The sequence below is a fragment of the Pristis pectinata genome, chromosome 3 (genome assembly GCF_009764475.1).
Source record: "Pristis pectinata isolate sPriPec2 chromosome 3, sPriPec2.1.pri, whole genome shotgun sequence".
Classification (NCBI taxonomy): domain Eukaryota; kingdom Metazoa; phylum Chordata; class Chondrichthyes; order Rhinopristiformes; family Pristidae; genus Pristis; species Pristis pectinata.
Window position 1 is genome coordinate 87,653,085 of NC_067407.1, and position 25,398 is coordinate 87,678,482.

The 25,398-nt window shown below is 38.8% G+C and overlaps 1 protein-coding gene across 7 annotated transcripts in view; it reads right to left on the reverse strand.

Annotated features, from left to right (window-relative positions):
* Nucleotides 1-25,398, reverse strand: part of pak5 (p21 protein (Cdc42/Rac)-activated kinase 5) — a 188,277-nt gene that overhangs the window by 157,515 nt on the left and 5,364 nt on the right. For 4 of the 7 annotated variants that reach the window (XM_052011482.1, XM_052011476.1, XM_052011477.1 and 1 more), the window contains exon 2: nt 11,958-12,061. The exons of 2 other annotated variants lie outside the window; for them this stretch is intronic. The gene's annotated coding sequence lies outside the window, so the exon portion shown is untranslated. Of the gene's footprint in view, nt 1-11,861; nt 11,892-11,957; nt 12,062-25,398 lie in introns of those variants that run through there. One more of the 7 variants, XM_052011481.1, reaches the window with a different exon arrangement.

Sequence of the window (25,398 nt, forward strand, 5' to 3'; positions counted from 1 at the left end):
GAGCCCACATTTACTACATCATGGCTGACCATTTTTAACATTTTTTTTTAAAAATGCCACCAGTAAAACTGAAGGTCAGACTTTAATCCGGAGTTGGGCCTGTTTCCATGCTGTATGACTCTATGACTCTAAGTGTGAGGTGTTGCATTCTGGGAGATTAAATGTAAGGGGAAAGTACACAGATAATGGCAGGACCCTTAACAGTGTTGATGTACAGAGATCCCTGGAAGTGGCCATACAAGTTGATAGTTCAAGAATTAGGAAGTTATGTTGCAGCTTTATAAAAGTCTGGTCAGACCACATCTGGAGTATTGCATTCAATTCCGTTCAGCCCATGAGAAGAAGGATGTGGAGGCTCTGGAGAGATTTACCAGGATGCTGCCTGGATTAGAAGGCAAATTCTATAAGGAGAGGGTGGAAAAACTAGGGTTGCTTTCTCTGGAGCAGCAGAGGCTGAGAGGAGACCTGATAGAAGTTTATAAAATAACGAGTGGCATAGGTAGACAGCTGGTATCATTTTCCAGGGTTGAAATGTCTAATACTAGTACTAATACTAACTTAAGGTGAGATGGGGAAAGTTCAAAGGAGATGTGCAAGGCAAATTGTTTTTTTAAAAAAAAAGTGGTGGGTGCCTGGAATGCACTCCAGGGGTAGTGGTGGTGGAGGCAGATAAAATAAAGGCGTTTGAGGCTCTGAGATATGCACATGAATATGCAGAGAATGGAGGGATATGAACCACGTGCAGGCAGAAGGGATTAGTTTAATTAGGTGTCATTAGCTTAATTATTTCAGAACAACATCTTGGGCTAAAGGGCCTGTTCCTTATCACTACTGTCATTAAATATCAAAGTCCATTTGAAAAGAAGCTATGAAAGCCAAAACTAATTTGGTAATTCCATGCGTTTGTAAATTAATAAAACCTGGAACATCATGCATAATGACAAAAAAGGAAGATAATATTCCAGGTCCAAAGAAATTACTGGAAAAACAAAGGATACAAAAAAAAAGACAATGGAAAACCAATGTGGACATTCACTGTCATTGCGCGTGTAGTAGAATGGTAAGAGCAGATTTCACACCAAAAATTTATGAACCCACTGTAATTTTTAAAATGCTACTAAATTGTTTAGTCTATCTGATCAAAAATTACAAGTGTTCCCCTCCATCTACTTTCAAAATCTTGTGGGAAAAGAATATATTCCTATAATGTAACCTACAATGACCTCAATTATAAAACCCTCAAAATCTATGCATGTTCTCAGCCAGTGATTTACGTCAATATTACCACCTCCAAACTCTCCTTACAGGCTTTGACAGAAGGTGAATTGGGAGTGGAACTGTTTTCTCTTTAAAGGCTGTCACTTGCATTCAGAGACATTTAAAATGACTAAACCTGAAGTATTAAGTAAAGATATAAACAAAAATTAAACACACAAAAGTTAGAAATAATTGAAACATTAAACAAAGCAATTATAGACACATTATCCCATCTACCTCCTATTCTTCAGGGCTACAATCCCCATTCAAATCAATCAAGTTCTAGAGTCTTACTAGGTCTGACAAGCTTAATATCCAAGCAGCAATTCTCAAAAGTAATGCTGGGGAGCTTTTCAAGGAGTCCATTGGCAGAGCATAATGATAGATTTGGTTCCCAGGATCTGCCACACTCTCAATATATCACAGACACTGAAGTGCACAATTAACCAACATTACTTAAAAGTTTGTGTTAGATGTACAAGAGACAGCTAATCAGATCTTACCTGTTCCACATGTCAAATTTGAGAGAACAAAGGGCATATCAGTGATCTGTGCCACTTGGACAATCATAGTCTCCACCTCATCACAGACGTACCCTTTGTTATAGAGCCATACAGCAAGGAAACAGACTCTTCAGCCCACCAAGTCAAGCACCCATTTACACTATTCACCGCATTTTATTCTCCCAAATTTTTCCATGAACTCGCCTCCAGGTTCTGTCACTCATTTACAGACTAGGGGCAATTTACAAACATGCACATCTTTGGGATGTGTGACGAAACTAGAGTACCTAGCTGAAACCCACACAGTCATAAGGAGAATAATGCAAACTACACACAGACAGCACCAGAGATCAGGATGAACCAGGTTCACTAGAACTGTGAAGCAGCAGCTCTACTAACTGCGCCACACTGCTCTATCCATACTCACCCCCTCTGCAACTTAAAACATGCCTGTTAGTTATGTACTTGCAAACAAGTCCAATAAACTATTACACTGATAAGACACCCACACACGATCACCACAGCACGAATCAAGTAGTCAGCTTTGGTGTGCAAGCAGAGTGAAAGAGCCAAGAAAAAAATAATGTATGCAAAAGCATCTTTCAATGTGACATAAAGTGGTTAAGGTGTCAAAGTTTATTTTTTTCCCCCTCAAATGGTATCATTTTTTACCATTGTACTCATTGTAATTCTTTTCAAAATCAAACTTTCAAATATCACTGGCATTTTGTCATGGTCTGTTCAAACATGCAAACTGACACTTAACAGTTGTTCCAGGATTGCTGGGATAACCTTGTTATCCTGTAATCCATCCAACTTTTAAGGCAAGAGGATGAGAGAAGCAAACCAGGGGAGAGAGGGGACTGACTGACTGTGTCTGTCTGTCTGTCCAGGAGTGAGTGCATGCACGTTGACAGCCCTACACATTTGCATCACAATGTTCATGCAGCAAAGCTTAGTCTCCACGTGTATTGGACCCCCCTGCTACTGGCTCAAGACCTTGCTTTGCCAAGTCCATCTGGTAGCTTGTGTGCAATAATTATACCATATTTAAAGGAATCAAGTTTGCATGAATTCCACTTCTCAATAAGTTCGGAACCAGAAAGTCAGTACCCTTATCGACAGCCCCAACAGCAACAGACCAAGGTAATCAATTACATTCACTGTTGCTTTTTTAATTATGTTATCCTCTGGCATGCTATAAAGAATGCTAGATTATAGCTTAGACAGGAAAGTGCAAGATTTTAACTGAAAATGCCTTTAGCAGTGAAATATTCTAGTTATCTCATAGCAAATAAGGTTATTTGGGTAGATGACTGGAAGCACTTAGCAGATCAGGCAGCATCTGTGGAAAGACTAACAGTTAACATTTCAGGCTGAAGATCCTCACAGATAAAGAGGTGGTTTTAAGTTGCAGAGAAGGTGGCATGGGGGATAGATAGGACAGAGAGAATATCTGCGATGGAATGAGACTGGAGTTACCATGGGGATGAGTCAGAATAAAAATGATTAGGGGCAGTTAGAGTGTGATCACACTTCTTTGTCTGTATACAAGTTGATAACAGCAGGGCTGTGGGGCATGCCCAGGTCAGGCTGTACTAATGGAGAGAAGAAAAACTAAGCCAGTATCAAACAATGACTTATAGCAGAAGGAGCCAGTTCTGATTCAGACAGAGAAAGCAAGTTACCTAAAGCTGGCTAATGTGATATTGAGTGCAGAAGGGTGCAATGCACCAGATGGAAAAAGAGGTGTTACAATCAAACTTAATGCAAATTTGAGGTGCAAGAGTACAGGAGGCCACAGACAGACAGATCAGAATGGGAATGGGACGGAGAATTATATTGGCAAGCATGAAGAAACTTAGGGGTGTTCCCACAGACTGTATGTAGATGTGACACATAGCAATCTGCATTTAGCTTCTCCAAAGTACAGGAGATCATACTGTGAGCACTGAATGCAGCACACTAGATTGAAAGAATCGCTGCTTCACCTGAAGACTGTTTGGGACCCTGTATGCTGGAAAGGGAAGAGGTGAAAGGACAGGTGTTGCATGTCCTCCAGTTGCATGGAAATGTGCCATAAGTCAGGAAGCAGTTAGTCAGGATGGAAGTGTGGACTAATAAGTCACAAAGGGAACAGTCCCTTCAAAATGCTGCAAGTACAGGGGAGGAGAATATGCATCTTGTGGTTGAATCTTGATGGAGCAGTGAAAATCGTGAAGGATGACCCATTGGATATAGGTTGGTAGGTGAGAACCAAAGAAACCCTGTCATTGCTCCATCAAGGAGCCAAAGTACCGGAAACAGATGAGATGCTGTCAAGGACTCTATTCTTTACGGTAGACGAGAAGTTAGAGTCCAAGAAGCAAATTGTGCGGAAAGTGACAAAATTGGAGCAAATACAACAAAGAAAAAGGAACTGGGAGAATGGAATGGAATTCTTACAGGAGGCAGGGTGGGAGAAAATATTATATTGAAAAAAGCTGTGGGAGTCTGTGGCCTTGAAATGGAAGTCTGAGGCTAGCCTCTCCCCTGAGCTGGAGATGGTGAGATTCAGAAAGAGTAGATGACCTTGTGAAGGTGAGAGCAGGGCAGCGCAGGGCAGCAAATGGCAGCAAAAATAATCTAATTTGAGTCTTGATGAGTACAGAAGCAAAAGCAAAACAAAAATTCTATGTGTGCTTTAAAAATAATTTCCAGCTGCACCTTATACCCAAGCATTAGGATTTCTTTTCTCACTGACAACACCATGAACTTGAAACAATATTCCACAGAACATCAACTATATTTAATAAAAATTTATACAGCATAAACAATGAATGGTCAATTTTTATGCATCATTTGCATCTTGAATACCATAAAGGTACTCTGCAGGTATCAAAGTAGGTTTTAACAGTCTGCTACCCTTTTCAGCTTTTACCTCATTACTTATTTGTGCTGTGCCTTGTTCTTAGGCTTCAGTTCTGCATGTGGTCTGAATGCAATACGAGGGTAATGGCTAAAAAAAATACATTAGAAACAGTCATGCAAGACTAAGTTACTTGAAACGGCAATGCTAGAAGAGCAAGAGGAAAGAAACATAGCTGGTGGCACATTCTAGGCAACTAAACCCATCCCTCTCAAAGTACAACAGCTAAAACAATAAACCTTAATCTCTTCCTCTGATGGAGCAACAAAAATCTTTCAATTATTCAGATCATTTTGTGCATATTTCTGAGAAGCACACCAACTGCTACAATTTTGATTAACACAGTACTTTTTATGTTATCTACACTTTAGCCACATTATTTCCTATAAACTCAAATATACCTTATTTGTTACACATCACTTTTCCACTTGGTATTGCTAAATTACATGCAATATTTCCTAGTTGCTGAATTTGAAAAGTCTTCATTTTTCTCACTCATGTTCCCAATACTGTAGTCCACAAACAAAGCTGTGTACTTAATTTCCAGTTATTTACTGAAATCCTGCACTTTAAAAATTATCGCTAAAGAAAATTGTTTTGACTATGTGTACAATAACATCTTTTAAGTTTCTCTTTCACAAATCTAACACTCAGACCTAGAAACTGTCTTGGAGTCAGAACAGCAAAGAAATAGGCCCTTCGGCCACTGAGTCTGTACCGACCATCAAGCACCCATTTACACTCATCCTACACTGATCCCATTAACTCACCACAGAATCTAACACTCATTAGCACAGTGGGGTGGTAATACAGTGGCCAATTAACCTATGAAGATTAATAAAATTTGGAGTTAAACAGAGAGTTTTTCTTTGTAATGGTAGCTATGAAATGACTGAATTGTTATAAAAACCCATCTAGTTCACTAGTGTTAATCAGGAAAGGTAGAAATCTGCCACCCTTACCTGATCTGGCTTATTTATGACTCCGCATCCATCCCATTCGGTTCAGGGACAATTAGGGTTGAAGAATAAATGCTGGCATTGCCAACAAAGGCCAGATTTACTGAGAAATTAAAATCACAAAAATGGCTAGGCACATGTTGAACAAAATCACAAGTGCCATCTAGATGACCATTGCACCAATGGATGCCATTCTGCATGTTTGCATGTCAGATTCAAGGAAAACCCAGAAGGATGATCATGGAACTCATGGTGGATCTTCAATTTTCCTTTACAAAAAGTTTTGTTTTAATGAAATTGTATCACGTCACACACAAACATTGTACAACGTGGTGGAATTTCTGGGCCTTAAAATCATGAGCACATCATTTAGTCTTTTAAAATAAGACAGGATCGGAAGTTAGTCAGTATGTCATCAACAAAAGTGTTGCAGGGCCAGTGGATAATTACATGTTTCATATTAGCTTCATATTGTTAATATGGAGTACAAACAACGCTCTAAGAACAATGCAGTGTACATGTGGTACATCACACTACATGTGGACTCAATGAAATTAATGAAGAAGGCCATGTGGCCCAAGTCAGCAGTAAGACAATTATAACCATCCCACTTTGCACTGGAGAACAAATTTGGGTTGCATCATTTGAACACAATGAAGGCTTAAAACAGATACTTCTTCCATCATGCCAATAGAAGTGTTACTATCATAAAATAAACAAAAGATTGTTACAGGGTGCAATAATTCTCCAGAACTTTCTTCAATTTTCATGGTTAACAGAATTTACATTGTGAATTGTGATGCATTTCATATATAATGTGCAGATAAGGAGTTTGTATGTTCTCCCCATGACTGCATGGGTTTCCACCAGGTGCTCCAGTTTCCTCCCACATTCCAAAGATGTATGGGTTAGGAATCTGTGGGCATGCTATGTCAGCGCCGGAAGACTGGCGACACTTGCGGGCTGCCCCCAGAACATTCTACGCAAAGATGCATTTCACTGTGTGTTTCGATGTACATGTGACTAATAAAGAAATCATAACAATGATTGCAGCTCACCATAAATATGTTACTAAAACCTGGTAAAAATCAGAGGAATTCACAAAGATAGTGCAAGCAGTCAACCTTATCTCAGTTAATAGCATTCTTGCCTCATTCAGAAGATTTCAAGTTCCACTGCAAAGTATTGAGCACTACTTCTTTGCAGTGAACCTTGCCTGGCATGGATCGGTTGGGCCAAAGGGCCATTTCTGTGCTGTATGACTATGACTGTTTTGAGTTTCAGGCAGGTGGGAAGGAACAAATTAAAAAGGCAGATGTAGCATGCCCTGTGGTTGCATGGAGAAGGGGAGTGATCTGTGGAGATGGAACACTGAATTCAGAAATCGTGAAAGGAACAAATCTTTCAGAATGAAGGATGGGGAGGGGAAGATGCTTTGGGTGGTGGAATCATATTGAGGTGGTAGAAATTACTGAGAATAATCCATTATGTGTTATATAACATCTATTATATATAGTGGATATTATATATTATCCATTATTATAGCTAGTGGGTTGGACAGCAGGGACAAGAGGAACTCTTGCTCTGGTTGGCAGGAGTGGGGATGACAGCAGAAGTGCAGGAAACAGAAGATGTGGTTGACAATTGCATCAACTATAGTAAAGGGAAGACTATGGTCAACGAAAATGAAAAACATTTCAGATCTTTAATACTATCCCGAATCCTGCTACTACTGTATAAGATATTTATTTATTAGTCACTCCTTACAGTGGTGGGAATTGAACCCGGGTCGCTGGCGCTGTAATAGCATTATGCTAACCCCTACACCACTGTGCTCTTAGTCTAGATAGCATAGTTATACTGCTCAATCATTGTGCAATGCTCAAATACTGACAAGTCATCATTGCAGACCCAAGGCTGACAGCAGAGTTCACAACTCATTGAACTTTTTCAAACATGACTCTCTATTCCCAATCTGTTTGCAACCGTTAATACAACAGATCAGCATAAACATTCCTTATTTGCTGGTAAATTCTATGTAGTGAAAAAGAGGATAAAAATATTCCTATTAAACCTGAAGAATCCATTGTAGCTATAGAGACGTACAGCATGGAAACTGTGCCAACCATCAATCATCCATATACACTAATCCCATTTTATTCTCCCCACCTTGCCATTAGCTACCCCCAGATTCTACCACTCACTTACACACCAGGGGTAATTTACAGTGGCCAACCTACACATCTTTGGGAATGAGAGGGGAAACTGGAACACCAGGGGAAATCTCATGCGATCACAGGAAGAACATGCAAATTCTACACAGACAGCACCAGAGGTCAAGACTGAACCCAGGTCACTGGTGCTGTAAGACAACAGCTCTACTAGCTATGCAACCCTTGTGATTATGATCAGCATTAATCATCTGCAACAACTCTAGGAAATCCTTCTCATATTTGTGTTCAGGTCTGCTCACTGAAAATCTTTTTAGTCTTAATTCCTGTTTCATCTGTTCTCACTTACAGCAGAGTACAACTTCACTAATGAAGTGTGTTTCTCAATCCTACTCATCTTACTAAGCAATCACAGGTTTAAGTAGAAGAGGGAAATAAGACAATGCCAGAAGTTGAAGTTTGAATTCAATGATCCAAACAGTAGGCTGTCAAAAATACTTTTCAGTGGTTTACCTGGAATTAAAATCATGCATTCTATCCTACTAATAGACAGGGGTATATAAAAAAAACAAACTTCCCAATTAGGTTCCTTGCTAATTCATACAGAAGATGATAACTTTTTTCAATTTAAGTTCAAGCTTCATATTTAATAATAGTACAGCTGATTGCACAACTCCACTTGAAGTAGATTCTTTTGAAGACTAATCAGTACTGAGTTGTTCGAGTGCACTAACTTTCATAAAGGTTGTGGGACTCAAACATTTTAGAACAGATAAACAGGTGTGTTACAGTATGCAATGTCAGACCATGTGCCAAAGGATAATACTGTCTGTGCAGGAAATGCAGCATCTCTGGCTGTGCAGAAAAGTACTTTCAAACAATTTGACACAAACAAAAATGGTAACAACTTACTCCATAAGATGGTGACTTTGCAGCAAATTTCCAATTATAATTAAGGAGGAGTTACCATTCTTTAGTTTAAAAGGCAGCTCTCTTTTTTTCAGCATTTATTTTTATTGGCCAAAGTAGTTAAGGAGATTTTCCATCTGGGTTCCTTCAGCTGCTAACCAAGGAAAAGCTCCTTTGCATTAATGGAGTTATGCAAATCTACTAATCATATTTATCAACCACACAAAAAAATTTTGTTAAAAACTAGGGTATGCTCAAAGCTCATTAAATTACAGTTTAAATGTTAAAGTTTATTAGTATGCACTGGTTGAAAAGAATTATGGGTAAAGGAATATTAATATCTTTCAATTATGTTCATGACAATTAAGTGATGCACAGTGAATATCAAGATGAATTAGAACCAAACAACCAGATGAGTCTTTGCGAACTGTTTGTAGTGCTTTATCAGAAATGGTTGTTTTGATGTTATTCAAGACTGATAAGAGAATTTAACTTGCAACTCATTTTGAACATATTTCACATCTTCAGTTTTTGATGTTCCATATTCCTCTATTTCTGCTCATGAAATGCATTTGTGCACACATTTTGTTTTGAAAAAAAAATTATGGACCACAAACTGAACCCATCAGCAAAGTTCTGCAACTTTTGCTCTTGGTGCTAGTATGCTATTAGAACAAGGGGAAACTGCTCAAAGTTAATGCCAACCTTTAAAAATGGGGAAAAAAAAGATTCAAAGTTTATCGTCTTTTCACAATGCTATTACAACTGGTTATAAAATTCAATATTATTATTTGCATTTGAGGCAGTTGCACACTGATACAGAAAAAAAGTTGTCAGTTATGCAAGGTGAGCAGCAGCACTATTGCTATTGGCATCATAGTGAAGGGTTCAAGCATCAGATACCTGACCATGTAATCAGATGAAAGGTCACTAACTTGAAATGTTAACTCCATTGCCCACTCTAAAGATCTGCTGAGCATTACCTGCATTTTCTGTTTGTACTTCAAAACACTATCTGAGTTATAAATCTCATTGTAATTTGTGGGAGCGTAGGTTGCAGGTTTTTTTAAAAAAACTATATTACAATGGGGATTGATACGAGAAGTGCTTTACTATGAAGGCTCCAAGGTTGGCATAGATATTACAGAAAGACGTTTCCTTCTTCCTTAACAACTCAGGAACCAAGTTCCAAACAAGATTCTGGAGCTGGAGGTAAGAGGAGCATGAAGCTGGTTCGGTGGGTGATATAATGCAGTTCATTTCATATTGGGTATAATACAACTCCAGTCTGGGAACTTAAATTTAGAATGGAATGTTCTTAATGGTAGGAAAGAGACAGATTGATTGCTCAATCACATCAATTTAAATCTGGCCACCCAGAAACAAAAATTTTGTATGCCGTAAAGCACTAGCATAGTACTCCTTTTCACTTGCATCTGTACAATTTGTAGCAAAGCAATTTCTTCACTTACCAAATGAGAGGATAGCTTCAGCAACAAGAATCAACTGCAACTCTATTATGGAATTGAGATCAGTTTGCTTTAATGAACTTATGTAAAATTCTTAAATGTGTTTAAAGGCTGTTTCAGTTCCATTAATACATACTAGCAATTCATAGGTCCAATATCACACATTATTCATTAGCTAAAACTGCTTCTTCTCCTAGTCTATAAAATTCCACACTATCACTGGTATTTTAGCCTCTCTGCCACTGAGAGTTTGATACATTGTTACTTTCAAACTTAACCTGTTACGCCATTGTCTTCATTCTCCCATCACACAATCTATATGAACTACTTTCCTAAAACTCTACTGCAATGCCGTCCTTTCAGCATTAGCCAAGTGGAGGAACGTTCATTTTGCAGCTAGACATATGCATAAGCACCGAAGGACTTGTGATTTCAAGGTAATTCTTAGTGAATGTTTTATTCTAATTGTTTTTGATTAAATGAGAAACAGAAGCCCAGTCTGTTGACTTGGATGGGCTTAAAAGTTCTAATACAATATTGACTGAGGATGGTGCTTTTCTTTCTTCCATACCCATTTACAAAAGTTAGACCATCCCTTTCTATGAAATGTTCCATATATGCAAGTTATAATGCTGCAAATGATGCAGGTCAATGCCCATTTATTAAAACAAAATGTTAACACACTTGTTGAGCTTCCAAGGATGTATGCAGCAATTATATCATTTCAAAATATTCTGATCAATATTTTGTGCCTCATATCTTTTTCATAATGCCACAGTGGAGAACAAATTTCTCAGCAGCAGCTGCACTGACTATAACATTGCTTCCCACATACCAAAAAATACTCAGTGAGATGGAGGACAAAATCTCAAAAGTTTTAACAATAAGGAAATAAAATGTACTCAAAGAAAGCCAGCAAGATTATTAAGGGAAATTTAACTTCCTTGGTATCATGTCTTCAACTTGCACAGTAATAGAACTAGTAACAAATTTGAAGTCCATCTGCACGAAAGGTCCTGAATCACCAATAAAATGCACACAGCTAGAATGAGTCTCAGGTACATTGTTTGGGGGGCAGGGAGTGGGTAGAGGGGGCAGTTTTGGAATAAGGAGTAATGAATTATTGGGTTTCAAAAGTAGTTTTGTGATAAATATGAAAGCATATATATATACTACGGATGTAAAGGATCCATGAATATAGATGCAAGTATTAATTTATTTCTCAATTATAAGCAAAACAAATGCAAGACTTGGATTTGCACAATTCCTTTCACAACTTCAGAACATTGAAAAGCATTTTATAGCCAGTGAAGTATTCTTGATCATGCATTGGCTCATTCTGCAAACAAGCCCCAACAAAACAACAATCTGTGTTTTTGTACTGTCAGATGAAAATTAAATTATCCAGGACAGGGGGTAAAATTCATCTGATCCTTTAAAAGTAGTGTCTTGGGATCCTTTCCACCCACCTGACAGAGCAGACCTAATATAATCTTCAAAAGGCAGCACCTCAGACAATGCTGCAAGTACTACAGTAAAATTCCAATAATCCAACACCTTCAGGACTTGGTGCCCCTTGACTGACAGATTTTCTGGACCATTGAATATTACTCCTATTAACACACCAACACGCTTTTGATTCAATTTTTTTTAAAAAATGTTACACAACAGTATAATAAATTTACCAGTGAGCTTGGAGAACTCGATTTAAAAATCACACAAGGTGTTGAGTAGTGTGCCACTGCAGTATCGATAGACAAAATTATTACTGCAGTCATCACCTGTCAGCAAGTTGCAAATAACATCCAGTTCATGCTTCTGATGACCTCAGTTTGACTCCCAAGATCAGGAAACTCTGGTACAAACCATTCTTTCCACGTTCATTCTGCAATAATACCAAAAAATGCATATTTTAAAATATTTCAAAAAGAATAAGCATCCAAGTACTATACAAAACAATGCCACAGTGCAGAAACCAGGCATTTGCCTCAACTGATCTATACTCCACATGACATCCTACCATGTTTCATTTAACCTATCATTGTGGCTTTCCATCCCTTTCTCAGGTGCATCCCTTTAAATACATCTATATCACTGATTCAACTACACCTTGTGGTAGTGCAATATATATTTTTACCACTGCCTGCAAGAATGTTTATTCCATATGTAAACTCATTTCACTCAAACTCCATCCTGGATTCATTAGTTGACTATCTTATACTTGTGACCAGTCATTTTGAACTTCTCTGCGAAAGGAAATTATTCCATTTCTAAATGTTAAAGATCATGGTCGAACATCTCCCAGCCTTCCCCTACCTTATGAAAAGAAATCCAGCAATTCAGTTTTCAAGAGTATATCTTTTTAGTTGTGGTACTATGCCCATGAATAATTTTTGCACCTTCACTGGCGCCTCCAAGGTTTTTTTTAAACAATATGGAAACAATTGTGCACAGAGTACTTTGTAGTTTAACAAAGTTTCTGTACACATTTAAAATAATTCACCTTTTTAATTTCTCTCTGAAAATGTAACCCAATGTTTTTTTAATGGATTAATTAAACATACATCCCTATAATTTCTTCAGCTCAGACCATTTTGTTTCTCTATCCCTTGCAGAGTATTAGTCAAGTGGTATGCATACTATTAGGCCCTCCTAACAATTATAATAAATCACACTTATGGTTCTGTAATTCCACTAATAATTAGAATCTTAGACCAATAACCTAAAAAGCAAATTCAAACCACAATGGCGGTTTAATGATTTATCTCTATTCATTTTGGGATGAATTACTAATTACACGTTAGTTGTATTGAGCTACTTTCTTAGACAGCTACATTCTGCATGGGTCCAAAGCGCCAGTATTTAGACTCAATGACAATAATGGAACAGCAATGTTGCCCATTCAATTTATTTTGCAAATTAGAGGGAACTTTACAGATGCTGACATTTCATATACCTGTTACAAATCAACTTTAGTACCTGGGAGTTTGGAAGGTGCTATTAAAGCAGCATTGCATTTTGTAGATAACAATGTGCCAATGTTGGAAGGTATATATTTACGATGGGAGGATTGGGTATTAAACAAGACAACTGCCATGTCCTAGATGGGAATGAGCTTCTTGAGATCTGTGGAGAGTATGATGAGTTCTGTCATCATACTCCAAGATGACAAAAAGACTTTGAAGCAGAAGGAGTTGAATCACTCACTGCAGAATACTCAGCCTCCAATCTGCTTCTTTTGCCAGAGCATGTGGCTGGCCCAGATACTGTTTGGTTGATAATTGTGGAAAATTTGGCAATTATAATTCCATTGAAAAGTAAAGACAGGGTGGTCATGCACTTTTGCATGTTGGTAAGAGCATAAAATGATGTACAAAGTTCTCAACATGAAAATTAGATAATGCCTTCACAGGACAGTGTAGCAATCACTTTTATTAACATTGTGAAGGGCACATGCACTTGCAACTCGGAGAGCAGTGAGATTAAAGTCAATACTTTTTTTAAAATTTCTTTTTTTTTGTATTTGAGTATCTACTGGGTCTTGGTCATTTGCTGTCCAGACCAGGAAAAAAGGCAGATTTCTTCACTGAAAGGACATAAAAATCCCCATTGGATTCACTTATGTCAATCCAGTAGTTTCCTGATTATCATTACTTATTCTAGCTTTTCATTCCTTATTTGCAGACTGAACAGAGTTTAAATTTCCCAACTACCTTGGAGGGATAATTTTTTGGATTTCTAGACCAGTAACAAGTTTATTACCATATCTCATGTGCACTGTCTGATTGCTGTAACAAAAGAGGGTCCATAAATATCCCCACTTCTAATGATGGCAAAACCCTGCATGCAAGTGCAAAAAACAAGGCAACCACCCCCAAAACCTAATGCTCATCTTCAACTTATTATTTGCTCTGTAAGATTTTAAACAATAGCTGTGTGCAGTGGGCATGACAAAGTTGCTGGTTGCCAACAATATTGTGGCTCCAGAGCTAGCCAGAGTTCGAGTATAGTTTCAATACTGCATCCATCCAATAAGATTTAAAATGTCTGGACATTGCCTGTAAATGAAAAGGTAGACGTAACCAATCTGACTAGTTACCACCATGGTAGCTTACTCTCAATCATCAGAAAAATGATGATAGGTCTCACTGATCCTGATGATTAATACCCTGCTCATCAATTTGGATTCCACTCAGAAAATTCAACTTCAGATCAGATTACTACACTGTCTTAAACAACAACAGAAATGTAGAATTCCAGTGAGACTTCAAGGCAGAATTTGACTGAAATTAGCACAAAGGAACCCCAGGAAAATTAGTGACAATGGGTAAAAAGGGGAATATTCATTCTCCAGCTGCTGTATTTATACATGGGTTAAAGGAAATTGGCTGTTACTAATTGACAAAAGTTATCACAGTTGAGGACATCTCAGCAGGAATTCTTTGGTTGCTTCTTCAATAACCCATTCCATTGAAAGGGCAAGTAAAGAACTATTTGCCAATCACTGTATTCAATTACATTCCTAATTACTCATAATTACCAGAAATTTGAAAACAGGTCAAATATTGAAGATTCTGCAGCAGCAGGTTGCTCAATTTCCAATTTCATCACTTTATTGGAAGCACAAGACAGTACTGTAATGAGTTACATGCCATTTGTCTGTAAGAGTACAGTTTTTAGCAACATTGCAGTAGCTCAAAGCAATTTATATGGTTCAAGACATTGTTAAATTGGGACCACATTAACATTCACCATTGGAGTACTGTGGTTGTGGTAGTCAAAGTACGCATTTTGTAGTAAGATGCCAACTATTTTTCAGCAATCAATAAATTCCAGAACCTTGAAGGACAACAGCAGCAGAATCACAAGAGGTATCATTTCCAAGTCACACAACCTCCCGACGGGTATGTATCATCAATTTTCCCTCTGCGAATGAGTGAAATTCATGGACCTAACTTAGGCAGAAACATTATGGGAGCAATTCCAACACAATATATAATCCATAGCAGTTCAAAAGGTCTAGCACGTTCTCAGAGGCAAAAAGGGATTGACAACAACTAGCAGTTCTTCCAGTGAGGCATACATATCCAGACTGGAAAAAATTGGTGCAATTTGGTAGAGTATTCACTGGGGTATAAAGAACAACTCGTGTGCTGTCTTTACAACCATCCAAACAGACAGACAGTTCTTCAGTAGTCACTGCTTGAGGATGTTCATGGACACATAGTCAATTTTCCCATCTTTAATCTGAGGGCATAATCAACTATAACAGCTCCACTGCTAAGATCAGCCAACATAACATTTTTCTCATTATTATGAATCAAATCAATCACTGGAACAATCCTCATTGGTGAGGTTTTGCAAATTTTCGTGATACCCAAGATGTGATTGCAGACTTAAAAAAAGTGCATTAGGATACAATGCAATCTTTATAGAATCCAAGCCCCACGTAAAATGTTATATTTTGTTTAAATGGGAAAGCGTCATATGGTTCTCTCAATTCCACGATTACAGTCATTTGAATGGAATGATTTATATCCAATTTAACACCAAGTGCAAATAACCAAAACATGTTTGCAACACATCACATTTTTGCTTTTTCATTAAAATAAATTACATTAACAAATGATGCAATAAGTTATTAGTACTTAGAGATTTGTTTTTAATCTAAAAACAGAACCAAAGGCAAACCAACTGCAAATATTTAACACTACATTTATCACTCTATGTTGAAGTTTACTTCTTGAATTTAGTTACGTATAAATAAAATTGATATTTGCATGGAGTTAAACAGACTTTTTGTCCCCTCTACGAATGTAGCAATGAGCAGAGGAACAATAAAATATTCACAGCTTTAATCTAATATGGGATTCAAGGACATGAAGGAAAATTGGAAATTATTCCCATCAAATGATGATAGTAGCTTTCTTTCAAGAATGAGATCGACATTGGAGAAAAGATAAAAGTGACCCAGACTTGCAGAGAAGTTGGAGAGGAATTTTGAGAATTTTTTGTTACAAACACTCAACAAAATTAACTATTCAAAAACATGCCTATGAAACACAGAAAAAGCCATATAGAAATAAATATAAAGAAAAAAATCATTATAGAGCAAGTGCTGAAAAGGAATGATCTGGATCCACTTCAGTTTGCCTACCACCACAACATGTCAACAGCAGATGCGATTTCTCTGGCTCTTCACTCTGCTCTGGACCATCTGGATAACAGGAACTCATACATCAGGCTGTTCTTCATTGACTACAGCTCAGCTTCAACACAATCATCCCATCCAAACTCATCATCAAGCTTCAAGACCCGGGTCTCTGTACCTCCCTCTGCAACTGGATACTCAACTTCCTCATCGACAGACCTCAGTGAGGACTGGTAACAACTCCTCTTCGCTGGCCATCAACACAGGTGCACCTCAAGGCTGCATACTTAGTCCCCTGCTCTACTCTCTATACACACGACTGTGTGGCTAAGCACAGCTCCAATGCCATATACAACTTCACCAATGACACGACAGTTGTTGGATGAATCACAGATGGTGATGAGTCAGCTTACCAGAGCGAGAGAGGACACCTGGTTGAGTGGTGCAGCAAGAACAACCTCTCACTCAAAGTCTAAAACCAAGGAGCTGATCGTTGACTTCAGGAGGGCAAACATGTGCCAGTGTACATTGGGGGAAAATGGGCAGTGGAGAGTGTCAGCAGCTTTAAATTCCTGGGCATTAACATATCCGATGATCTGTCCTGGGCCCTGCACACCGATGCAATCATAAGGAAAGCGTGCCAGCATCTTTACTTTCTTACGAGGTTCCACTTATCACCAAACACTCCAACAAATTTCTATAGATGTAATGTTGAAAGCGTCCTGACTGGTTGCATCATGGCCTGGTACAGCAATTCAAATGTGCAGGAACACAAGAAGCTGCTGAGAGTAGTGGACTCTGCCCAGTACATCACGGGCACGTACCTCCCCACCATCGGTAGTATCAACAGGAGGCGCTACCTCAAGAAGGCAACATCCAAAGATCCCCATCATCTGGGCCATGCCATCTTTTCGCAGCTACCATTGGGCAGGAGGTACAGAAGCCTGAAGTCCCACACCACCAGGTTCAAGAACAGCTACTTCCCTTCAACCATTCAGTTCTTAAACTAACCAGCACAACCCTCATCACTACAGTTTAGCAACACTATGACCACTTTGATCACTTTGCACTAAAATGGATTTTTTTTAAATTCTAATTGTGTTCTTTCTTGTAAAAATAGTCTATATTTGTGTTTTTGTGAATGTTGTTTATATGAGTTTTGCCTGTGATGCTGCTGCAACTAAAAGTTTTTCATTGTACCTCTGCATGTGTGTACTTGTGCATATGACAATAAACTCAACTTTGACACTGACAAGCTACTCTAACTAAATGCACAGCAAGAATATACAGAATTCAAAAGAAGCCAACATTATAGGTGTCAGGTTGCTGCACTATAGAGCCTATTTTGTGGCCCTTATATTTAAAAATTGCAAGCTTAATATTCCTGCATGGTGTAACACCTGCTAAACAAAAATCATTAAGAACCTGACTCACATTCTCTCCCTCCACATATAGATTACCATTTAGGTCCCGGTAGGTTATATTCTCAATTACATTCTTGCTCTTTACGTAATTAGAAAGCACCCTTGAAATGTTTTTGAGTTTACTTACCAGTTTTTTTTTAAACTTTAAAAAAAAAATTACTTCTATATTTTCAGTTGTATTAAGCTCTTGGTATCCCACACAAGATTTATCTTTTTGTCTTTACGCATCTTATCATCCAAGGGCTCCGAATTTGGCAGTCCCACCCCTTTTCATTGTGGAAGCCTGTCTACCCTCAACCCCTTGAATCTCCATTTTAAATACCTCTTACTGCTCAGACTGATTTATCTTCAAGTAGCTATTTCCAGTCCACTTCTGCTGAATCACTTTTCAGTCCAGTAATTCAAATCTTTAAGAGAAAAAAAATCTAGTACATGAAGCTTTAGGCCTTCAGTGATTCCCCTTTCACAAACAGGCTTCAATTCATGATGTTCAGATTACCAGTGCTTTTTCTGCAGCCACAAAAGAAATACATAGAATCATACAGCATGGAAACGGGCTATTCAGCCCAACTCAACCACACTGACTATGTTATTTTTTAAAGGAACAAAGAAAAAGAGCAAAAAAAAAATCAGAAATGAAATTGTATATCATATGTCCATTGAGATGCAATGGTATGACTTGTGGTATAAGAGGCACAAATGTTGGGGACAACATTGCGGTGTTTCCTCAGTGGCGTTACTTAGGATAAACTATTGGCCAGGATACAGGATAACTGCTTTTGAAACTTTGCTATAGGATCTTTTATGTCCAGAGAAAATACAAAATGCCAATGTTTAACATTTCAAGAGAAGGATGGCAACTCCTGAGGGTGAAGCACTCCCTCACCGCTGCACTGTGGTATCAGTCAGGATGAGAGCTCATTTCTTTGAAGCAGAATCACTGGGGAGGGGCCTGAATCTCCTAACTCACAGGAATGAAATCTACCTACTGTGCTATGACTAACATCCAGCAAAGATATGACCATGTACAATTCCACGTCTGACAATGAGTCACCAAATACACCAGTAATCACCCAACAAAGTCACCCAACCATATGTTATTATGTCACTAAAATATTCCAGTAAATGATGCTTAACACTGGCCAAAACACCAAAGGTACATTAGGATCTCCCCAAATAAGCATCAATTTGAAAGCCCCAGTAGTTCATCAAGACTGAGAAAAATTATGAAACATGATTGAGCAGAGAAGTGACCTTAAGAGGTAGGGAGGGAAGATTTCACGTTATTAGCATGGATAGCAGGCTGGCCGGCTAGCTAGCTAACAGAAAACAGAGGGTTGGAATAAACAGCCAAGCTGTAATTAGTGGGGTGCACTACTGGGCCCTCAGCTACTTACAAAGTCTTGGATGAGGGCAAAGCAGGGTCAAAGGGATAGAGGTAGATTAAGTAACCAGGCATAAATTTGGCAGCTGGAGTATAATATGACTTTATCCACCTTGACAGGCAGAACAGAAAAGTAGAATGTTGTTTAAGTGTGGAAAGACTACAGAATGTTGCAGTATAGAGAGATCTGGGTGTCTTCTTACATAAAATAACAAAAAATTTGCATGAAGCAAAGGATATAATTAGGAAGGCACCTTACGTTTGCTCCACGACAACATGCAAGCCATGATACTGACCAATGGGTCTACAACAGTACCTGTCTCAGTGAAGACCAGAGTAAAACAAGGCTGTGTCATTAATTAATGCTTTCCTCAATCTTTCTGGCTGCGATGTTGCACTTCACCTCCAACAATCTTCCTTGGGGAGTAGAGCTAATTTCCAGTACTAATGGGGAGCTGTTCAAACTACAGCTACTATACTCCAGAACCAAGATCACCTGAACCCGAGTGGTTGAGCTGCAGTATGCAGATGATGCTTGTGTTTGCACACACATGGAGGCTGAGCTCCAAGACAACATTGACTCATTCACCTAAACATATGAAAGGAAGGACTTACACTCAACATTCACAAGACCAATGTCCTTTACCAACCTGCTACTGCTGCCCTCCAACAAAGTATTACAACGAGACCCTGGAAAACAAAGACCATTTCCTGTATTTCCTCCATGCCTCTTGGCGAAAGCAGTTATCCATGATGAAATTCACCACCACCAGCATTGCCTTTGGTGATTAAAGCAAAGGGCTTTTGAAGATCAAGACCCCAGAAGTGGCACAAAATTCATGGTTAACTGGCCTCCACATGCTTCAGAGACCTGGACTATCAAGAGCAGGCACTTGAAGAACATCACTAATGCTGTTTTTTCCAAGTTCACAAAAGGATACATGAACCAATGTCAGCATCCTCTCAGGCCAGCTTCCCCACCACTAAGGCCCCAGTTACTCTCAGACAGCTACATGGGGCATACCATATCATTGGCATGCCTGACATCACACTCTCAAAACAGATAGTTTATTTCAGGCTCTTGTCATGTGGAGAAATTACCAGATGAACTTAGAAAAGAACTGAGATCTTCAAAGCTTCCTTGAAGAAGTGCAACATCCCCACTGACTGCCAGGAACATCTGGCCAATGACAGCTCAAAGTGGAGAAGCAGCAGTCGGAATGGTATTTAAAATCTTAAGCCCATTAGGAGCACACAGTAGCCCTGTGCAAGTGGCAAAAAAAGGGGGAACAACTTCACAAACCGCCCACCCACCTGCCCTGTATGTGGAAGAGTCTGTAGTTCCCACAGTGGCCTCATCAGCCACCTGAGAACCAACAAAACCGGAGTCATCCTTGGCCATGAGGGACAGCCGAAGAAGAATATTCATTAGTTTAGAAGAATGATAAGTGACTTTTTTGAAACATACCATTATGACAAGATGCAAGGACCATTTTGCAGCCAAGGTATTATATTGCCATTTACTGAAAGTTTTATTTTGGGGAAAAATACTCATCACAAAATCAAAGATCACAAAAACTAATTTTCAGTAAAAATCTACACATCAGGCCTCTTGTTAAAATCCCAGCAAGTACAAAAATGTAGTGTCACTAATATCCTGTGAAACTATTTGGTGCTACAAAGCTGAATTCCTGTAGTGAGAGGAGAGTGACTGCCTTCAGTGTCATGACAGCATTTAACTGAAGGATCCCTGATAAAACAAGTTAATGGGCAACAAGAGAAAAACACTAATGGCTAGAGTCGTATCTCTCACAAGGTATGATGGCTGTGGTTACGAGAGGTCAATCATCCCACCAGGACTTCACATCAATATGTTGGTTCACAGTTGACCAGAAGTCCAACTAGACCAGCTGCATAAATACTGTGGCTGAAGGACAGATCAGACAGAGGCTGTGCATCCCACAGCAAGTGACTCACCTAACACCCAAAAGCCTTTCTACAATCCATGTGGTTCAAGTTAGGGGCACTATAAAACACTTGCCTGAGTGGATGCAGCTCCAACAGCACTTAGGAAGCTCACACCATTCAAGACAGAGCAGCCTGCTTTATTGGTACACCACCCACCATTCTAAACATTCATTTCTTCCACCACTGGCACACAGTGGCTCAGGTATGTACCATCTACAATATTATGCACTACCATTGCACATCTTAGTTAATCCAAAGCACCTCACAAATCCATACCCTCTACCATCGAGGACGACGAAGGCTTCAGGCATGTGGGAATATCACCATCTGCATGTTCCCCTCCCAGCTGCACACCATTCTGACATGGAGATCTATGACTAGGTTTAAATCCTGGAACTTCCTACCCAATAGCACCATTAGAATATCTTCACCAGAATGACTGCAGTAATTCGAGGCAGCAACTCACTACCATGTTCATAAGGGTAATTAAGAATGACCAGTAAATGCTGGCCAAGTTAGCAACATCTGAATCCTGAAAATGAGTGAAATAAAATGGTTCACTCCCCTCCCCCCCTGACTGGAACATCATACCAAAAAGAAGCTTGATACAGTAGTGTGTTAGCTGTAGAGAAAAGCAACAAAGCACTGTATAATAAGGCATGGGCTCACACCAGAGATTCAAGTAAAACTTTCCTCTCTCACACTTCCAAAGATGACTATTACAGAGAGATATCAAGCCCCAAGAGATAGCTGTCCTCCCATCCCAATTTAAAAGAGGAAATATCCACAATGGGATAATAATCTGAGCTAGAAAGTTCTGTTAATTGTAAGAGAAATTAATACATCCCCAACTTTCAGAGGCAGGCTGGGGTACAGATTTATCAAGAGAGCAGAAGAAAAACTCTAACATTCTTCTGTATATGTGCATGGGGATACTCAGAATTCACAAAATAATTCTATGTACTAACATAAATATTCAAAAATTTGTCACCATGCTGTCACTGAAAACAATTTAACATACATTTACTCACACAAGTAGCTTGCTGAAAGGTTAGTATAACATCAGCTTCAAATTAAGCCTAAAATCAAAATACTGCAAATTAAACATTTTTCTGTATGAGTTATTAATATGGTAAATCAAATAATGTAACTGTCAATTTAAATATACAAAATGCACTATACAAGTTACTTCCCAATTTTTACTGGAATCAATTCAGTAAAGACTTCAATACTGCAATTTTCAGTATGGAAACCTCCAATATCCATCACTGTTTATGATCCACGTGAGCTTCCTTTCACCTCAACAGAATGTCCTTCCAGTCCTTTTTACTCTCAAATACATCTATGCAAAGAGTCAATTACCACATGCAACAGCAACTTCCAATCCCAATTATTTCTCGGTTAAAGAGGTTGTTTGCTGGGTTTCTTACTTATTGGCTACCATACTAAGTTTACGATTCTAACTTTGGACTACCTACACTCACATTCCTTACACTGGTTCAACAACCCTCTTTATAAATTTGAAAGATTTCCATTTCATCATCTTTCACCATTCCTAGTCTCTTTTCCAGATCAAACAGTTCCAGCCTTTTCATTTGTTCTTGATTATTGCAACCATTCTGTTTTGGTATCATTCTCTCAAATTTTTTTGCATTTTAATCTGCATGTCTAAGCCATTTCTGTTTTAATACAGAGACAAGATAAAGCACTCTACTCCTACTTTTATCAATTTTGCAGATGACATGAAATTAGGAGGTGTTGTTGATAGTGAAGAAGGTAATCGTAGATTGCAGGGGGATCTTTATCAGTTAGGGAAATGGGCTGAGGAGTGGGAAATGGATTTCAATACAGTTACATGTGAGGTGATTCATTTTGGAAAGTCAAACCAGTGTAGGACTTGTACTATCAATGGTAGGGCATGAGGGAGTACATTGGAACAGAGGGACCTACAAATGTAAGTGCATAGCTCATTGAAAGCAGCATCACAGGGTGGTGAAAAAAGCATTTAGCACACTAGCCTTCATCAGGTAGAGCACTGAGTATAAGAGTTGGAGCATTATCTTGTAGTTGTACAAGTCATTGTTGAGCCACACTTTGCAATACTGTACACAGTTTTGGTCGCCCTATTATAGAAAAGACGTGGTTAAACTGGAAAGAGTGCAGAGAAGATTTACGAGTATGTTGCCTGGACTAGAAGGCCTGAGTTATAGGGAGAGGTTGGCCAGGCTAGGTCTTTATTCCTTGGAACATTGGAGAATGAGGGGTGACCTTATAGAAGTGTTTAAAATTATGAGAGACAGAGATAAAAAGTGGAAGGTAACAGTCTTTTCCCCAGGATAGGGGATTCCAAAACTAGGGGCATATGTTCTGGGGTTAGAGGGGAAAGATTTAAAAGGGCGCTGAATTGGGAACTTTTTCATGCAAAGGGTGGTGAGTATATGGAATGAGCCATGAAAGGAAGTGGTTGAGGTAGGTACAATAATATCACTTAAGAAGCACTTGGGATAGGTACATGGAGGGGAGGGGCTTAGAGGGATATGGGCCAACCACAGGACATTGAGTCTATCTGGGTGGGCACCATGGTTGGCATGGACTTGTTGGGCCAAAGGGCCTGTATCCATGCTGTATTGTTGCATGACTTTATGTTTCCAAGGGGTCTGCTTTCCCACCAAAACTGAACTTCAGCTTTTGTTTTGCTTGTTTGCATTTGCCAACCTGTATTGCCACTTTTAATAAAAACGGAAAATACCGGGGATTCTCAACAACAAAAGGATAGTTTACCTAAAATGTTAGGTCTGTTTCTCTCTCCAGACATGCTGCCTGGCCTGCTGAGTTGCTTCAGCAGCGTGTTTTCATTTCAGATATACAATATCTTGTTCATTGTTTTTTTTTGCTACTTTTAATGATTTGTGAATATGTCCCTACAATTCTTTTGCTCCTTTAACCCATTGTTTTTCTTATTCTGAGACAGAAGAGACTGCAGATGCTGAAATCTGAAGCAATAAACAAACTGCTGAAGGAGCTCAGCAGGTCAAGCAGCATCTGTGGAGGCAAAGAGATGGTCAACATTTCTGGTTGAGACCCTGCATTAAGGTAGATTAGATAGATTGATATCTTTGTTAGTCACATGTACATCAAAACACACAGTAAAATGCATCTTTTGCATAGAGTGTTCTGGGGGCAGCCCTTAAGTATCACCATGCTTCCAGCACCAACATAGCATGCCCACAACTTTCTAACCCATATGTCTTTGGAACATGGGAGGAAACCAGAGCACCCGAAGGAAATCCACACAGACACGGGGAGAACATACAAGTTCCTTACAGACAGCAGCCAGAATTGAACCTGGGTCGCTGGCGTTGTAAAGTGTTATGCTAACCGCTATACTGCCATGCTGAAATTTCAAGTATTTTACAATTATTGATTTGTTCCATCTTCTCTTTACTTCTTGCAAATAGTGGTCAAGGAATATTCTTCGTTTTTTTGAAATTTATGCTGACTGCTTCCATCACATTTTATTAGGTCACTTTCTTTCATATATTTGAATAAAGAATGTTTCTTCTATCACTGATATTAGGCTAACCATCCTATGGTTTTCTTGTTTTTACTCTCTCCCTTTCTAAATAAAGGAGCAATATTAGCTGCCATTAGTTCTCATTTAATTTTTCCCCCCACCGATGGATTTTAAATTAACTTATAATAGTGCTTCTACTTCTTATGTAGCATCTTCTAGTATTTATATTTTAACATCACCATAATTTATTCATCAAATATCTTGCTCCCATGTCCCCCTACTTTCTATCTCAAATGCAATAACTTTCATTTACGTACTGCTTTTAATGGAATAAAAACTTTTTTTTTCAAAAAATAAACTTTCTTCATAATTAAAAATATACAAAGGAAGAAACAGTGCAAAAAAATTTTAAAAAAGCATAACATTCACAGTTGTTACATTCAGTAGTCTAAAACTTTAAAGAGAAAAAAAAGCCTACAAACAAATATAGCACTATTGCAACTCATGTAGCTCCCTGAGGTGATACCCCTTTCATTGGGCTTCCCCACCCACCTCTGCCCCTCCATGTGTGGTAGTGGAAGGGGCCTATACTGAGGTCCTTCCCCACAGAGCCTTAGCACTGGATGCACCGAGCTTCAGTGGATGCCTCAGCACGTACTCCTGCAGCCTGGAATGTGCCAGCCGGCAGCATTCCCTTACAGACATCTCACTGTGCTGGAAGACCAGCATGTTTTGGGCAGACCAAAGGGTGTCTTTCACTGAGTTGATGACCTTCCTGCAG